This window comes from Danio rerio, chromosome 8, assembly GCF_052040795.2.
Source record: "Danio rerio strain M-AB ecotype USA chromosome 8, GRCz13ab, whole genome shotgun sequence".
In the NCBI taxonomy this organism is placed as follows: Eukaryota; Metazoa; Chordata; class Actinopteri; order Cypriniformes; family Danionidae; genus Danio; species Danio rerio.
In genome coordinates this window covers 39206041-39225137 of record NC_141028.1, presented here as the reverse complement: position 1 = coordinate 39225137, position 19097 = coordinate 39206041, and positions in this window count along the sequence as shown.

The following is a 19097-nucleotide window of genomic DNA, read 5'->3' as shown; positions in this document are numbered from 1 at the left end:
CTGACCCCAGCAAGCCACCCAGGGGTCCACCTCTCTCCCTGGACTTGCAGTAGAGGCCCCAGGGTACCCCTTGGCCTTCTACCTAGGGGCCTCCGACCCCAGCAAGCTACCCAGGGGTCTACCTCTTTCCCTGGACATAAAGTATAGGCCTTAGGGTGCCCCCTGGCCCTCCACCTAGGGGCCTCTGACCCCAGCAGGCTACCCACGGGTCCACCTCTCTCCCTGGACTTGCAGGTTAGGCCCCAGGGTGCCCCCTGGCCCTACACCTAGGGGCCTCTGACTACAGCAAGCTACCCAGGGGTCCATTTCTATCCCTGGACTTGCAGTATAGGCTCCAGGGTGCCTTTTACCCCTCCACCTAGGGGCCTAAGACCCCAGCAAGCTACCCACGGGTCCACCTCTCTCCCTGGACTTGCAGGATAGGCCCCAGGGTGCCCCCTGGCCCTACACCTAGGGGCCTCTGACCCCAGCCAGCTACCCAGTGGTCCACCTCTCTCTCTGGACTTGCAGTATAGGCCCTAGCGTGCCCCCTGGAGCTCCACCTAGGGGCCTAAGACCCCAGCAAGCTACCTAGGTTTCCACAACTCTCCCTGGACTTGCAGTAGAGGCCCCAGGGTGCCCCCTGGCCCTCCACATAGGGGCCTCTGACACCAGCAGGCTACCCACGGGTCCACCTCTCTCCCTGGACTTGCAGGATAGGCCCCAGGGTGCCCCCTGGCCATACACCTAGGGACCTCTGACCCCAGCAAGCTACCCAGGGGTCCACTTGTATCCCTGGACTTGCAGTATAGGCCCCAGGGTGCCCCCTGGCCCTCTACCTAGGGGCCTCTGACCCCATATAGCTACCAAGGGGTCCACCTCTCTCCCTGGACTTGCAGTATAGGCCCCAGGGTGCCCCATGGCCCTCCACCTAATGGCCTCTGACCCCTGCAAACTACCCAGGGGTCCACCTCTCTCCCTAGACTTGCAGTAGAGGCCCCAGGGTAACCCCTGGCCTTCTACCTAGGGGCCTCTGACCCCAGCAAGCTACGCAGGGGCCTTCCTCTCTCCCTGGACTTGCAGTATAGGCCCCAGGGTGCCCCATGGCCCTCCACCTAAGGGCCTCTGATCCCTGCAAGCCACCCAGGGGTCCACCTCTCTCCCTGGACTTGCAGTAGAGGCCCCAGGGTGCCCCCTGGCCTTCTACCTAGGGGCCTCTGACCCCAGCAAGCTACCCAGGGGTCTACCTCTTTCCCTGGACATAAAGTATAGGCCCTAGGGTGCCCCCTTGCCCTCCACCTAGTGGCCTCTGACCCCAGCATGCTACCCAGGGGTCAACATCTCTCCCTGGACTTGCAGCACAGGCCCCAGGGTGAGCCCTGGCCCTCCACATAGGGGCCCCTGACCCCAGGAAGCTACACAGGGGTCCACCTGTCTCCCTGGACTTGCAGTAGAGAGCCCAGGGTGCCCCCTGGAGCTCCACCTATGGGCCTAAGATCCCAGCAATCTACCCAGGTGTCCACCTCTCTCCCTGGACTTGCATTGGAGGCCCCAGGGTGCTCCCTTGCCCTACACCTAGAGGCCTCTGACCCCAGCAAGCTACCCAGGGATCCACCTCTCTCCCTGGACTTGCAGTATAGGCCCCAGGGTGCCCCCTGGCCCTACACCTAGGGGCCTCTGACCCCAGCAAGCTACCCATGGGTCCACCTCTCTCCCTGGACTTGCAGTATAGGCCCCAGGGTGCCCCATGGCCCTCCACCTAAGGGCCTCTGACCCCAGCAAGCTACCCAGGGGTCAACCTCTCTCCCTGGACTTGCAGTATAGGCCCCAGGTTGCCCCACGGCCCTCCACCTAATGGCCTCTGACCCCTGCAAGCTACCCAGGGGTCCCTGTCTCTCCCTGGACTTGCATTAGAGGCCCCAAGGTGCCCCCTTGCCCTCCACCTAGGGGCCTCTGACCCCAGCAAGCCACCCAGGGGTCCACCTCTCTCCCTGGACTTGCAGTAGAGGCCCCAGGGTACCCCTTGGCCTTCTACCTAGGGGCCTCCGACCCCAGCAAGCTACCCAGGGGTCTACCTCTTTCCCTGGACATAAAGTATAGGCCTTAGGGTGCCCCCTGGCCATCCACCTAGGGGCCTCTGACCCCAGCAGGCTACCCACGGGTCCACCTCTCTCCCTGGACTTGCAGGTTAGGCCCCAGGGTGCCCCCTGTCCCTACACCTAGGGGCCTCTGACTACAGCAAGCTGCCCAGGGGTCCATTTCTATCCCTGGACTTGCAGTATAGGCTCCAGGGTGCCTTTTACCCCTCCACCTAGGGGCCTAAGACCCCAGCAAGCTACCCATGGGTCCACCTCTCTCCCTGGACTTGCAGGATAGGCCCCAGGGTGCCCCCTGGCCCTACACCTAGGGGCCTCTGACCCCAGCCAGCTACCCAGTGGTCCACCTCTCTCTCTGGACTTGCAGTATAGGCCCTAGGGTGCCCCCTGGAGCTCCACCTAGGGGCCTAAGACCCCAGCAAGCTACCCAGGAGTCCACCTCTCTCCCTGGACTTGCAGTAGAGGCCCAAGGGTGCCCCCTTGCCCTCCACCTAGGGGCCTAAGACCCCTGCAAGCTACCCAGGTGTCCACCTCTCTCCCTGGACTTGCAGTGGAGGCCCCAGGGTGCTCCCTTGCCCTACACCTAGGGGCCTCTGACCCCAGCAAGCTACCCAGGGATCCACCTCTCTCCCTGGACTTGCAGTATAGGCCCCAGGGTGCCCCCTGGCCCTACACCTAGGGGCCTCTGACTCCAGCAAGCTACCCATGGGTCCACCTCTCTCCATGGACTTGCAGTATAGGCCCCAGGGTGCCCCATGGAACTCCACCTAAGGGCCTCTGACCCCTGCAAGCTACCCAGGGGTCCACCACTCTCCCTGGACTTGCAGTAGAGGCACCAGGGTGCCCTCTTGCCCTCCACCTAGTGGCCTCCGACCCCAGCAAGCCACCCAGGGGTCCACCTCTCTCCCTAGACTTGCAGTAGAGGCCCCAGGGTGCCCCCTGGCCTTCTACCTAGGGGCCTCTGACCCCAGCAAGCTACGCAGGGGTCAACCTCTCTCCCTGGACTTGCAGTATAGGCCCCAGGGTGCCCCATCACCCTCCACCTAAGGGCCTCTGACCACAGCAAGCCACCCAGGGGTCCACCTCTCTCCCTGGACTTGCAGTAGAGGCCCCAGGGTACCCCCTGGCCTTCTACCTAGGGGCCTCTGACCCCAGCAATCTACCCAGGGTTCTACCTCTTTCCCTGGACATAAAGTATAGGCCTTAGGGTGCCCCCTGGCCCTCCACCTAGGGGCCTCTGACCCCAGCAGGCTACCCAAGGGTCCACCTCTCTCCCTGAACTTGCAGGTTAGGCCCCAGGGTGCTCCCTGTTCCTACACCTAGGGGCCTCTGACTACAGCAAGCTACCCAGGGGTCCATTTCTATCCCTGGACTTGCAGTATAGGCTCTCGGTGCCCCCTGGCCCTCTACCTAGGGGCCTCTGACCACATCAAGCTACCAAGGGGTCCACCTCTCTCCCTGGACTTACAGTATAGGCCCCAGGGTGCCCCATGGCCCTCCACCTAAGGGCCTCTGACCCCTGCAAACTACCCAGGGGTCCACCTCTCTCCCTAGACTTGCAGTAGAGGCCCCAGGGTGCCCCCTGGCCTTCTACCTAGGGGCATCTGACCCCAGCAAGCTACCCAGGGGTCTACCTCTTTCCCTGGACATAAAGTATAGACCTTAGGGTGCCCCCTTGCCCTCCACCTAGAGGCCTCTGACCCCAGCATGCTACCCAGGGGTCCACCTCTCTCCCTGGCCTTGCAGTAGAGGCCCCAGGGTGCCCCCTGGCCCTCCACATAGGGGCTTCTGACCCCAGCAGGCTACCCAGGGGTCAACCTCTCTCCCTAGACTTGCAGTAGAGGCCCCAGGGTAACCCCTGGCCTTCTACCTAGGGGCCTCTGACCCCAGCAAGCTACGCAGGGGTCTACCTCTCTCCCTGGACTTGCAGTATAGGCCCCAGGGTGCCCCATGGCCCTCCACCTAAGGGCCTCTGATCCCTGCAAGCCACCCAGGGGTCCACCTCTCTCCCTGGACTTGCAGTAGAGGCCCCAGGGTGCCCCCTGGCCTTCTACCTAGGGGCCTCTGACCCCAGCAAGCTACCCAGGGGTCTACCTCTTTCCCTGGACATAAAGTATAGGCCTTAGGGTGCCCCTTGCCCTCCACCTAGTGGCCTCTGACCCCAGCATGCTACCCAGGGGTCAACCTCTCTCCCTGGACTTGCAGCACAGGCCCCAGGGTGAGCCCTGGCCCTCCACATAGGGGCCCCTGACCCCAGGAAGCTACCCAGGGGTCCACCTGTCTCCCTGGACTTGCAGTAGAGAGCCCAGGGTGCCCCCTGGAGCTCCACCTAGGGGCCTAAGACCCCAGCAATCTACCCAGGTGTCCACCTCTCTCCCTGGACTTGCAGTGGAGGCCCCAGGGTGCTCCCTTGCCCTACACCTAGGGGCCTCTGACCCCAGCAAGCTACCCAGGGATCCACCTCTCTCCCTGGACTTGCAGTATAGGCCCCAGGGTGCCCCCTGGCCCTACACCTAGGGGCCTCTGACCCCAGCAAGCTACCCATGGGTCCACCTCTCTCCCTGGACTTGCAGTATAGGCCCCAGGGTGCCCCATGGCCCTCCACCTAAGGGCCTCTGACCCCAACAAGCCACCCAAGGGTCCACCTCTCTCCCTGGACTTGCAGTAGAGGCCCCAGGGTACCCCTGGCCTTCTACCTAGGGGCCTCCGACCCCAGCAAGCTACCCAGGGGTCTACCTCTTTCCCTGGACATAAAGTATAGGCCTTAGGGTGCCCCCTGGCCCTCCACCTAGGGGCCTCTGACCCCAGCAGGCTACCCACGGGCCCACCTCTCTCCCTGGACTTGCAGGTTAGGCCCCAGGGTGCCCCCTGGCCCTACACCTAGGGGCCTCTGACTACAGCAAGCTACCCAGTGGTCCATTTCTATCCCTGGACTTGCAGTATAGGCTCCAGGGTGCCTTTTACCCCTCCACCTAGGGGCCTAAGACCCCAGCAAGCTACCCACGGGTCCACCTCTCTCCCTGGACTTGCAGGATAGGCCCCAGGGTGCCCCCTGGCCCTACACCTAGGGGCCTCTGACCCCAGCCAGCTACCCAGTGGTCCACCTCTCTCTCTGGACTTGCAGTATATTCCCTAGGGTGCCCCCTGGAGCTCCACCTAGGGGCCTAAGACCCCAGCAAGCTACCCAGGTGTCCACCTCTCTCCCTGGACTTGCAGTAGAGGCCCAAGGGTGCCCCCTTGCCCTCCACCTAGGGGCCTAAGACCCCTGCAAGCTACCCAGGTGTCCACCTCTCTCCCTGGACTTGCAGTGGAGGCCCCAGGGTGCTCCCTTGCCCTACACCTAGGGGCCTCTGACCCCAGCAAGCTACCCAGGGATCCACCTCTCTCCCTGGACTTGCAGTATAGGCCCCAGGGTGCCCCCTGGCCCTACACCTAGGGGCCTCTGACTCCAGCAAGCTACCCATGGGTCCACCTCTCTCCATGGACTTGCAGTATAGGCCCCAGGGTGCCCCATGGCCCTCCACCTAAGGGCCTCTGACCCCTGCAAGCTACCCAGGGGTCCACCACTCTCCCTGGACTTGCAGTAGAGGCACCAGAGTGTCCTCTTGCCCTCCACCTAGCGGCCTCCGACCCCAGCAAGCCACCCAGGGGTCCACCTCTCTCCCTGGACTTGCAGTAGAGGCCCTAGGGTGCCCCCTGGCCTTCTACCTAGGGGCCTCTGACCCCAGCAAGCTACCCAGGGGTCAACCTCTCTCCCTGGACTTGCAGTATAGGCCCCAGGGTGCCCCATGGCCCTCCACCTAAGGGCCTCTGACCCCAGCAAGCCACCCAGGGGTCCACCTCTCTCCCTGGACTTGCAGTAGAAGCCCCAGGGTACCCCCTGGCCTTCTACCTAGGGGCCTCTGACCCCAGCAATCTACCCAGGGGTCTACCTCTTTCCCTGGACATAAAGTATAGGCCTTAGGGTGCCCCCTGGCCCTCCACCTAGCGGCCTCTGACCCTAGCAGGCTACCCACGGGTCCACCTCTCTCCCTGAACTTGCAGGTTAGGCCCCAGGGTGCTCCCTGTTCCTACACCTAGGGGCCTCTGACTACAGCAAGCTACCCAGGGGTCCATTTCTATCCCTGGACTTGCTGTATAGGCCCTCGGTGCCCCCTGGCCCTCTACCTAGGGGCCTCTGACCCCATCAAGCTACCAAGGGGTCCACCTCTCTCCCTGGACTTGCAGTATAGGCCCCAGGGTGCCCCATGGCCCTCCACCTAAGGGCCTCTGACCCCTGCAAACTACCCAGGGGTCCACCTCTCTCCCTAGACTTGCAGTAGAGGCCCCAGGGTGCCCCCTGGCCTTCTACCTAGGGACATCTGACCCCAGCAAGCTACGCAGGGGTCTACCTCTCTCCCTGGACTTGCAGTATAGGCCCCAGGGTGCCCCATGGCCCTCCACCTAAGGGCCTCTGATCCCTGCAAGCCACCCAGGGGTCCACCTCTCTCCCTGGACTTGCAGTAGAGGCCCCAGGGTGCCCCCTGGCCTTCTACCTAGGGGCATCTGACCACAGCAAGCTACCCAGGGGTCTACCTCTTTCCCTGGACATAAAGTATAGACCTTAGGGTGCCCCCTTGCCCTCCACCTAGAGGCCTATGACCCCAGCATGCTACCCAGGGGTCCACTTCTCTCCCTGGACTTGCAGCACAGGCCCCAGGGTGAGCCCTGGCCCTCCACCTAGAGGCCTCTGACCCCAGCAAGACACCCAGGGGTCCACCTCTCTCCCTGGACTTGCAGTAGAGGCCCCACGGTACCCCCTGGCCTTCTACCTAGGGGCCTCTGTCCCCAGCAAGCTACCCAGGGGTCTACCTCTTTCCCTGGACATAAAGTATAGGCCTTAGGGTGCCCCCTGGCCCTCCACCTAGTGGCCTCTGACCCCAGCATGCTACCCAGGGGTCCACCTCTCTCCCTGGCCTTGCAGTAGAGGCCCCAGGGTGCCCCCTGGCCCTCCACATAGGGGCCTCTGACCCCAGCAGGCTACCCAGGGGTCAACCTCTCTCCCTAGACTTGCAGTAGAGGCCCCAGGGTAACCCCTGGCCTTCTACCTAGGGGCCTCTGACCCCAGCAAGCTACGCAGGGGTCTACCTCTCTCCCTGGACTTGCAGTATAGGCCCCAGGGTGCCCCATGGCCCTCCACCTAAGGGCCTCTGATCCCTGCAAGCCACCCAGGGGTCCACCTCTCTCCCTGGACTTGCAGTAGAGGCCCCAGGGTGCCCCCTGGCCTTCTACCTAGGGGCCTCTGACCCCAGCAAGCTACCCAGGGGTCTACCTCTTTCCCTGGACATAAAGTATAAGCCTTAGGGTGCCCCTTGCCCTCCACCTAGTGGCCTCTGACCCCAGCATGCTACCCAGGGATCAACCTCTCTCCCTGGACTTGCAGCACAGGCCCCAGGGTGAGCCCTGGCCCTCCACATAGGGGCCCCTGACCCCAGGAAGCTACCCAGGGGTCCACCTGTCTCCCTGGACTTGCAGTAGAGAGCCCAGGGTGCCCCCTGGAGCTCCACCTAGGGGCCTAAGACCCCAGCAATCTACCCAGGTGTCCACCTCTCTCCCTGTACTTGCAGTGGAGGCCCCAGGGTGCTCCCTTGCCCTACACCTAGGGGCCTCTGACCCCAGCAAGCTACCCAGGGATCCACCTCTCTCCCTGGACTTGCAGTATAGGCCCCAGGGTGCCCCCTGGCCCTACACCTAGGGGCCTCTGACCCCAGCAAGCTACCCATGGGTCCACCTCTCTCCCTGGACTTGCAGTATAGGCCCCAGGGTGCCCCATGGCCCTCCACCTAAGGGCCTCTGACCCCAGCAAGCCACCCAAGGGTCCACCTCTCTCCCTGGAATTGCAGTAGAGGCCCCAGGGTACCCCTGGCCTTCTAACTAGGGGCCTCTGACCCCAGCAAGCTACCCAGGGGTCTACCTCTTTCCCTGGACATAAAGTATAGGCCTTAGGGTGCCCCTTGGCCCTCCACCTAGGGGCCTCTGACCCCAGCAGGCTACCCATGGGTCCACCTCTCTCCCTGGACTTGCAGGTTAGGCCCCAGGGTACCCCCTGGCCCTACACCTAGGGGCCTCTGACTACAGCAAGCTACCCAGGGGTCCATTTCTATCCCTGGACTTGCAGTATAGGCTCCAGGGTGCCTTTTACCCCTCCACCTAGGGGCCTAAGACCCCAGCAAGCTACCCACGGGTCCACCTCTCTCCCTGGACTTGCAGGATAGGCCCCAGGGTGCCCCCTGGCCCTACACCTAGGGGCCTTTGACCCCAGCCAGCTACCCAGTGGTCCACCTCTCTCTCTGGACTTGCAGTATAGGCCCTAGGGTGCCCCCTGGAGCTCCACCTGGGGGCCTAAGACCCCATTAAGCTACCCAGGTGTCCACCTCTCTCCCTGGACTTGCAGTAGAGGCCCAAGGGTGCCCCCTTGCCCTCCACCTAGGGGCCTAAGACCCCTGCAAGCTACCCAGGTGTCCACCTCTCTCCCTGGACTTGCAGTGGAGTCCCCAGGGTGCTCCCTTGCCCGACACCAAGGGGCCTCTGAACCCAGCAAGCTACCCAGGGATCCACCTCTCTCCCTGGACTTGCAGTATAGGCCCCAGGGTGCCCCCTGGCCCTACACCTAGGGGCCTCTGACCCCAGCAAGCTACCCATGGGTCCACCTCTCTCCCTGGACTTGCAGTACAGGCCCCAGGGTGCCCCCTGGCCCTACACCTAGGGGCCTCTGACCCCAGCAAGCTACCCATGGGTCCACCTCTCTCCCTGGACTTGCAGTATAGGCCCCAGGGTGCCCCATGGCCCTCCACCTAAGGGCCTCTGACCCCTGCAAGCTACCCAGGGGTCCACCTCTCTCCCTGGACTTGCAGTAGAGGCCCCAGGGTGCCCACTGGCCTTCTACCTAGGGGCCTCTGACCCCAGCAAGCTACCCAGGGGTCAACCTCTTTCCCTGGACTTGCAGTATAGGCCCCAGGGTGCCCCATGGCCCTCCACCTAAGTGCCTCTGACCCCTGCAAGCTACCCAGGGGTCCACCTCTCCCTGGACTTGCAGTAGAGGCCCCAGGGTGCCCCCTTGCCCTCCACCTAGGGGCCTCTGACCCCAGCAAGCCACCCAGGGCTCCACCTCTCTCCCTGGACTTGCAGTAGAGGCCCCAGGGTACCCCCTGGCCTTCTACCTAGGGGCCTCTGACCCCAGCAAGCTACCCAGGGGTCTACCTCTTTCCCTGGACATTAAGTATAGGCCTTAGGGTGCCCCTTGCCCTCCACCTAGTGGCCTCTGACCCCAGCATGCTACCCAGGGGTCAACCTCTCTCCCTGGACTTGCAGCACAGGCCCCAGGGTGAGCCCTGGCCCTCCACATAGGGGCCCCTGACCCCAGGAAGCTACCCAGGGGTCCACCTGTCTCCCTGGACTTGCAGTAGAGAGCCAAAGGGTGCCCCCTGGAGCTCCACCTAGGGGCCTAAGACCCCAGCAATCTACCCAGGTGTCCACCTCTCTCCCTGGACTTGCAGTGGAGGCCCCAGGGTGCTCCCTTGCCCTACACCTAGGGGCCTCTAACCCCAGCAAGCTACCCAGGGATCCACCTCTCTCCCTGGACTTGCAGTATAGGCCCCAGGGTGCCCCCTGGCCCTACACCTAGGGGCCTCTGACCCCAGCAAGCTACCCATGGGTCCACCTCTCTCCCTGGACTTGCAGTATAGGCCCCAGGGTGCCCCATGGCCCTCCACCTAAGGGCCTCTGACCCCAGCAAGCCACCCAAGGGCCCACCTCTCTCCCTGGACTTGCAGTAGAGGCCCCAGGTTACCCCTGGCCTTCTACCTAGGGGCCTCCGACCCCAGCAAGCTACCCAGGGGTCTACCTCTTTCCCTGGACATAAAGTATAGGCCTTAGGGTGCCCCCTGGCCCTCCACCTAGGGGCCTCTGACCCCAGCAGGCTACCCACGGGCCCACCTCTCTCCCTGGACTTGCAGGTTAGGCCCCAGGGTGCCCCCTGGCCCTACACCTAGGGACCTCTGACCCCAGCAAGCTACCCAGGGGTCCATTTCTATCCCTGGACTTGCAGTATAGGCCCTCGGTTCCCCCTGGCCCTCTACCTAGGGGCCTCTGACCCCATCAAGCTACCAAGGGGTCCACCTCTCTCCCTGGACTTGCAGTATAGGCCCCAGGGTGCCCCATGGCCCTCCACCTAAGGGCCTCTGACCCCTGCAAAATACCCAGGGGTCCACCTCTCTCCCTAGACTTGCAGTAGAGGCCCCAGGGTGCCACCTGGCCTTCTACCTAGGGACATCTGACCCCAGCAAGCTACGCAGGGGTCTACCTCTCTCCCTGGACTTGCAGTATAGGCCCCAGGGTGCCCCATGGCCCTCCACCTAAGGGCCTCTGATCCCTGCAAGCCACCCAGGGGTCCACCTCTCTCCCTGGACTTGCAGTAGAGGCCCCAGGGTGCCCCCTGGCCTTCTACCTAGGGGCATCTGACCACAGCAAGCTACCCAGGGGTCTACCTCTTTCCCTGGACATAAAGTATAGACCTTAGGGTGCCCCCTTGCCCTCCACCTAGAGGCCTATGACCCCAGCATGCTAACCAGGGGTCCACCTCTCTCCCTGGACTTGCAGCACAGGCCCCAGGGTGAGCCCTGGCCCTCCACCTAGAGGCCTCTGACCCCAGCAAGACACCCAGGGGTCCACCTCTCTCCCTGGACTTGCAGTAGAGGCCCCACGGTACCCCCTGGCCTTCTACCTAGGGGCATCTGACCCCAGCAAGTTACCCAGGGGTGAACCTCTCTCCCTGGACTTGCAGCACAGGCCCCAGGGTGAGCCCTGGCCCTCCACATAAGGGCCCCTGACCCCAACAAACTACCCAGGGGTCCACCTGTCTCCCTGGACTTGCAGTAGAGAGCCCAGGGTGCCCCCTGGAGCTCCTCCTAGGGGCCTAAGACCCAAGCAAGCTACCCAGGTGTCCACCTCTCTCCCTGGACTTGCAGTGGAGGCCCCAGGGTTCTCCCTTGCCCTACACCTAGGGGCCTCTGACCCCAGCAAGCTACCCAGGGATCCACCTCTCTCCCTGGACTTGCAGTATAGGCCCCAGGGTGCCCCATGGCCCTCCACCTAAGGGCCTCTGACCCCTGCAAGCTACCCAGGGGTCCACCTCTCTCCCTGGACTTGCAGGTTAGGCCCCAGGGTGCCCCCTGGCCTTACACCAAGGGGCCTCTGACTACAGCAAGCTACCCAGGGGTCCATTTTTATCCCTGGACTTGCAGTATAGGCTCCAGGGTGCCTTTTACCCCTCCACCTAGGGGCCTTAGACCCCAGCAAGCTACCCACGGGTCCACCTCTCTCCCTGGACTTGCAGGATAGGCCCTAGGGTGCCCCCTGGCCCTACACCTAGGGGCCTCTGACCCCAGCCAGCTACCCAGTGGTCCACCTCTCTCTCTGGACTTGCAGTATAGGCCCTAGGGTGCCCCCTGGAGCTCCACCTAGGGGCCTAAGACCCCAGCAAGCTACCCAGGTGTCCACCTCTCTCCCTGGACTTGCAGTAGAGGCCCAAGGGTGCCCCCTAGCCCTCCACCTAGGGGCCTAAGACCCCTGCAAGTTACCCAGGTGTCCACCTCTCTCCCTGGACTTACAGTGGAGGCCCCAGGGTGCTCCCTTGCCCTACACCTAGGGGCCTCTGACCCCAGCAAGCTACCCAGGGATACCCCTCTCTCCCTGGACTTGCAGTATAGGCCCCAGGGTGCCCCCTGGCCCTACACCTAGGGGCCTCTGACCCCAGCAAGCTACCCATGGGTCCACCTCTCTCCCTGGACTTGCAGTATAGGCCCCAGGGTGCCCCATGGCCCTCCACCTAAGGGCCTTTGACCCCTGCAAGCTACCCAGGGGTCCACCTCTCTCCCTGGACTTGCAGTAGAGGCCCCAGGGTACCCCCTGGCCTTCTACCTAGGGGCCTCTGACCCCAGCAAGCTACCCAGGGGTCTACCTCTTTCCCTGAACATAAAGTATAGGCCTTAGGGTGCCCCCTGGCCCTCCACCTAGGGGCCTCTGACCCCAGCAGGCTACCCACGGGTCCACCTCTCTCCCTGTACTTGCAGGTTAGGCCCCAGGGTGCCCCCTGGCCTTCTACCTAGGGGCCTCTGACCCCTACAAGCTACCCAGGGGTCCACATCTCTCCCTGGACTTGCAGTAGAGGCCCCAGGGTGCCCCCTGGCCCTCAACCAGTGGGCTTCTGACCCCAGCAAGTTACCCAGGGTCCACCTCTCACCCTGGACTTGCAGAATAGGCCCCAGGGTGCCCCCTTGCCCTACACCTAGGGGCCTCTGACCCCAGCAAGCCACCCAGGGGTCCACCTCTTTCCCTGGACTTGCAGTAGAGGCCACAGGGTGCCCCCTGGCCTTCTACCTAGGGGCCTCTGACCCCAGCAAGCTACCCAGGGGTCTACCTCTCTCCCTGGACTTGCAGTGTAGGCCTCAGCGTGCCCCATGGCCCTCCACCTAAGGGCCTCTGACCCCAGCAGGCTACCCACGGGTCCACCTCTCTCCCTGTACTTGCAGGTTAGGCCCCAGGGTGCCCCCTGGCCCTACACCTAGGGGCCTCTGACTACAGCAAGCTACCCAGGGGTCCATTTCTATCCCTGGACTTGCAGTATAGGCTCCAGGGTGCCTTTTGCCCCGCCACCTAGAGGCCTAAGACCCCAGCAAGCTACCCACGGGTCCACCTCTCTCCCATTGACTTGCAGGATAGGCCCTAGGGTGCCCCCTGGCCCTACACCTAGGGGCCTCTGACCCCAGCAAGCTACCCAGTGGTCCACCTCTCTCTCTGGACTTGCAGTATAGGCCCTAGGGTGCCCCCTGGAGCTCCACCTAGGGGCCTAAGACCCCAGCAAGCTACCTAGGTGTCCACCTCTCTCCCTGGACTTGCAGTAGAGGCCCAAGGGTGCCCCCTTGCCCTCCACCTAGGGGCCTCTGACCCCAGCAAGCTACCCAGGGGTCCACCTCTCTCCCTGGACATGCAGTATATGCTCCAGAGTGCCTTTTGCCCCTCCACCTAAGGGCCTAATACCCAAGCAAGCTACCCAGGGGTCCACATCTCTCCCTGGACTTGCAGTAGAGGCCCCAGGGTGCCCACAGGCCCTCCACCTAGGGGCCTCTGACCCCTACAAGCTACCCAGGGTTCCACCTCTCTCCCTGGACTTGCAGTATAGGTCCCAGGGTGCCTCCTTGCCCTCCACCCAGGGGCCTCTGACCAATGCAACTTACCCAGGGGTCCACAACTCTCCCTGGACTTGCAGAAGAGGCCCTAGGGTGCCCCCTGGCCCTCCACCTAGGGGCCTCTGACCCCTGCAAGCTACCCAGGGCTCCACAACTCTCCCTGGACTTTTAGTGGAGGCCCCAGGGTGCCCCCTGGCCCTCCACCTAGGGGCCTCTGACCCCTGCAAGCTACCCAGGGGTCCACTTCTCTCCCTGGACTTGCATTATAAGTCCCAGGGTGCCCCCTTGCCCTCCACCTAGGGGCCTCTGACCCCTGCAAGCTACCCAGGGGTCCACCTTTCTCCCTGGACTTGCAGTATAGACTCCAGGGTGCCTTCTGCCCCTCCACCTATGGGCCTAAGACCCCAGCAAGCTACCCAGGGGTCCACCTCTCTCCCTGGACTTGCAGTAGAGGCCCCAGGGTGCCCTCTTGCCCTCCACCTAGGGGCCTCTGACCCCTACAAGCTACCCAGGGGTCCACATCTCTCCCTGGACTTGCAGTAGAGGCCCCAGGGTGCCCCCTGGCCCTCAACCAGTGGGCTTCTGACCCCAGCAAGTTACCCAGGGTCCACCTCTCACCCTGGACTTGCAGAATAGGCCCCAGGGTGCCCCCTTGCCCTACACCTAGGGGCCTCTGACCCCAGCAAGCCACCCAGGGGTCCACCTCTTTCCCTGGACTTGCAGTAGAGGCCACAGGGTGCCCCCTGGCCTTCTACCTAGGGGCCTCTGACCCCAGCAAGCTACCCAGGGGTCTACCTCTCTCCCTGGACTTGCAGTGTAGGCCTCAGCGTGCCCCATGGCCCTCCACCTAAGGGCCTCTGACCCCTGCAAGCTACCCAGGGGTCCACCTCTCTCCCTGGACTTGCAGTAGAGGCCCCATGGTGCCCTCTTGCCCTCCACCTAGGGGCCTCTGACCCCTGCAAGCTACCCAGGGGTCCACTTCTCTCCCTGGACTTGCAGTAGAGGCCCCATGGTGCCCCCTGGCTTCTACCTAGGGGCCTCTGACCCCAGCAAGCTACCCAGGGGTCTACCTCTTTCCCTGGACATAAAGTATAGGCCTTAGGGTGCCCCCTGTCCCTCCACCTAGTGGACTCTGACCCCAGCATGCTACCCAGGGGTCCAACTCTCTCCCTGGACTTTCAGCACAAGCCCCAGGGTGAGCCCCGGCCCTCCACATAGGGGCCTCTTGACCCCAGCAAGCTACCCAGGGGTCCACCTCTCTCCCTGGACTTGCAGTAGAGGCCCCAGGGTGCCCCCTGGCCTTCTACCTAGGGGAATCTGACCCCAGCAAGCTACCCAGGGGTCTACCTCTTTCCCTGGACATAAAGTATAAGCCTTAAGGTGTCCACCTTGGGGCCTCTGACCCCAGCAAGCTACCCAGGGGTCCACCTCTCTCCCTGGACATGCAGTATATGCTCCAGAGTGCCTTTTGCCCCTCCACCCAAGGGCCTAATACCCAAGCAAGCTACCCAGGGGTCCACATCTCTCCCTGGACTTGCAGTAGAGGCCCCAGGGTGCCCACAGGCCCTCCACCTAGGGGCCTCTGACCCCTACAAGCTACCCAGGGGTCCACCTCTCTCCCTGGACTTGCAGTATAGGTCCCAGGGTGCCTCCTTGCCCTCCACCCAGGGGCCTCTGACCCCAGCAACTTACCCAGGGGTCCACAACTCTCCCTGGACTTGCAGAAGAGGCCCCAGGGTGCCCCCTGGCCCTCCACCTAGGGGCCTCTGACCCCTGCAAGCTACCCAGGGCTCCACAACTCTCCCTGGACTTTTAGTGGAGGCCCCAGGGTGCCCCCTGGCCCTCCACCTAGGGGCCTCTGACCCCTGCAAGCTACCCAGGGGTCCACTTCTCTCCCTGGACTTGCATTATAAGTCCCAGGGTGCCCCCTTGCCCTCCACCTAGGGGCCTCTGACCCCTGCAAGCTACCCAGGGGTCCACCTTTCTCCCTGGACTTGCAGTATAGACTCCAGGGTGCCTTCTGCCCCTCCACCTATGGGCCTAAGACCCCAGCAAGCTACCCAGGGGTCCACCTCTCTCCCTGGACTTGCAGTAGAGGCCCCAGGGTGCCCTCTTGCCCTCCACCTAGGGGCCTCTGACCCCTACAAGCTACCCAGGGGTCCACATCTCTCCCTGGACTTGCAGTAGAGGCCCCAGGGTGCCCCCTGGCCCTCAACCAGTGGGCTTCTGACCCCAGCAAGTTACCCAGGGTCCACCTCTCACCCTGGACTTGCAGAATAGGCCCCAGGGTGCCCCCTTGCCCTACACCTAGGGGCCTCTGACCCCAGCAAGCCACCCAGGGGTCCACCTCTTTCCCTGGACTTGCAGTAGAGGCCACATTGTGCCCCCTGGCCTTCTACCTAGGGGCCTTTGACCCCAGCAAGCTGCCCAGGGGTCTACCTCTCTCCCTGGACTTGCAGTGTAGGCCTCAGCGTGCCCCATGGCCCTCCACCTAAGGGCCTCTGACCCCTGCAAGCTACCCAGGGGTCCACCTCTCTCCCTGGACTTGCAGTAGAGGCCCCAGGGTGCCCTCTTGCCCTCCACCTAGGGGCCTCTGACCCCTGCAAGCTACTCAGGGGTCCACTTCTCTCCCTGGACTTGCAGTAGAGGCCCCATGGTGCCCCCTGGCTTCTACCTAGGGGCCTCTGACCCCAGCAAGCTACCCAGGGGTCTACCTCTTTCCCTGGACATAAAGTATAGGCCTTAGGGTGCCCCCTGTCCCTCCACCTAGTGGCCTCTGACCCCAGCATGCTACCCAGGGGTCCAACTCTCTCCCTGGACTTTCAGCACAAGCCCCAGGGTGAGCCCCGGCCCTCCACATAGGGGCCCCTAACCCCAGCAAGCTACCCAGGGGTCCACCTCTCTCCCTGGACTTGCAGTAGAGGCCCCAGGGTGCCCCCTGGCCTTCTACCTAGGGGAATCTGACCCCAGCAAGCTACCCAGGGGTCTACCTCTTTCCCTGGACATAAAGTATAGGCCTTAGGGTGTCCACCTAGGGGCCTCTGACCCCAGCAAGCTACCCAGGGGTCCACCTCTCTCCCTGGACATGCAGTATATGCTCCAGAGTGCCTTTTGCCCCTCCACCTAAGGGCCTAATACCCAAGCAAGCTACCCAGGGGTCCACATCTCTCCATGGACTTGCAGTAGAGGCCCCAGGGTGCCCACAGGCCCTCCACCTAGGGGCCTCTGACCCCTACAAGCTACCCAGGGTTCCACCTCTCTCCCTGGACTTGCAGTATAGGTCCCAGGGTGCCTCCTTGCCCTCCACCCAGGGGCCTCTGACCCCAGCAACTTACCCAGGGGTCCACAACTCTCCCTGGACTTGCAGAAGAGGCCCCAGGGTGCCCCCTGGCCCTCCACCTAGGGGCCTCTGACCCCTGCAAGCTACCCAGGGCTCCACAACTCTCCCTGGACTTTTAGTGGAGGCCCCAGGGTGCCCCCTGGCCCTCCACCTAGGGGCCTCTGACCCCTGCAAGCTACCCAGGGGTCCACTTCTCTCCCTGGACTTGCATTATAAGTCCCAGGGTGCCCCCTTGCCCTCCACCTAGGGGCCTCTGACCCCTGCAAGCTACCCAGGGGTCCACCTTTCTCCCTGGACTTGCAGTATAGACTCCAGGGTGCCTTCTGCCCCTCCACCTATGGGCCTAAGACCCCAGCAAGCTACCCAGGGGTCCACCTCTCTCCGTGGACTTGCAGTAGAGGCCCCAGGGTGCCCTCTTGCCCTCCACCTAGGGGCCTCTGACCCCTACAAGCTACCCAGGGGTCCACATCTCTCCCTGGACTTGCAGTAGAGGCCCCAGGGTGCCCCCTGGCCCTCAACCAGTGGGCTTCTGACCCCAGCAAGTTACCCAGGGTCCACCTCTCACCCTGGACTTGCAGAATAGGCCCCAGGGTGCCCCCTTGCCCTACACCTAGGGGCCTCTGACCCCAGCAAGCCACCCAGGGGTCCACCTCTTTCCCTGGACTTGCAGTAGAGGCCACAGGGTGCCCCCTGGCCTTCTACCTAGGGGCCTCTGACCCCAGCAAGCTACCCAGGGGTCTACCTCTCTCCCTGGACTTGCAGTGTAGGCCTCAGCGTGCCCCATGGCCCTCCACCTAAGGGCCTCTGACCCCTGCAAGCTACCCAGGGGTCCACCTCTCTCCCTGGACTTGCAGTAGAGGCCCCAGGGTGCCCTCTTGCCCTCCACCTAGTGGCCTCTGACCCCAGCATGCTACCCAGGGGTCCAACTCCCTCCCTGGACTTTCAGCACAAGCCCCAGGGTGAGCCCCGGCCCTCCACATAGGGGCCCCTGACCCCAGCAAGCTACCCAGGGGTCCACCTCTCTCCCTGGACTTGCAGTAGAGGCCCCAGGGTGCCCCCTGGCCTTCTACCTAGGGGAATCTGACCCCAGCAAGCTACCCAGGGGTCTACCTCTTTCCCTGGACATAAAGTATAGGCCTTAGGATGTCCCCTTGCCCTCCACCTAGTGGCCTCTGACCGCAGCATGCTACCCAGGGGTCAACCTCTCACCCTGGACTTGCAGCACAGGCCCCAGGGTGAGCCCTGGCCCTCCACATAAGGGCCCCTGACCCCAGCAAGCTACCCAGGGGTCCACCTGTCTCCCTGGACTTGCAGTAGAGAGCCCAGGGTGCCCCCTGGAGCTACACCTAGGGGCCTAAGACCCCAGCAAGCTACCCAGGTGTCCACCTCTCTCCCTGGACTTGCAGTGGAGGCCCCAGGGTGCTCCCTTGCCCTACACCTAGGGGCCTCTGACCCCAGCAAGCTACCCAGGGATCCACCTCTCTCCCTGGACTTGCAGTATAGGCCCCAGGGTGCCCCCTGGCCCTACACCTAGGGGCCTCTGACCCCAGCAAGCTACCCATGGGTCCACTTCTCTCCCTGGACTTGCAGTATAGGCCCCAGGGTGCCCCATGGCCCTCCACCTAAGGGCCTCTGACCCCTGCAAGCTACCCAGGGGTCCACCTCTCTCCCTGGTCTTGCAGTAGAGGCCCAAGGGTGCCCCCTTGCCCTCCACCTAGCGGCCTCCGACCCCAGCAAGCCACCCAGGGATCCACCTCTCTCCCTGGACTTGCAGTAGAGGCCCCAGGGTGCCCTTTGGCCTTCTACCTAGGGGCCTCTGACCCCAGCAAGCTACCCAGGGGTCAACCTCTCTCCCTGGACTTGCAGTATAGGCCCCAGGGTGCCCCATGGCCCTCCACCTAAGGGCATCTGACCCCTGCAAGCTACCCAGGGGTCCACCTCTCTCCCTGGACTTGCAGTAGAGGCCCCAGGGTGCCCCCTTGCCCTCCACCTAGGGGCCTCTGACCCCAGCAAGCCACCCAGGGGTCCACCTCTCTCCCTGGACTTGCAGTAGAGGCCCCAGGGTACCCCCTGGCCTTCTACCTAGGGGCCTCTGACCCCAGCAAGCTACCCAGGGGTCTACCTCTTTCCCTGGACACAAAGTATAGACCTTAGGGTGCCCCCTTGCCCTCCACCTAGTGGCCTCTGACCCCAGCATGCTGTCCAGGGGTCCACCTCTCTCCCTGGACTTGCAGCACAGGCCCAAGGGTGAGCCCTGGCCCTCCACCTAGGGGCCTCTGACTCCAGCAAGACACCCAGGGGTCCACCTCTCTCCTTGGACTTGCAGTAGAGGCCCCAGGGTACCCCCTGGCCTTCTACCTAGGGGCCTCTGTCCCCAGCAAGCTACCCAGGGGTCTACCTCTTTCCCTGGACATAAAGTATAGGCCTTAGGGTGCCCCCTGGCCCTCCACCTAGTGG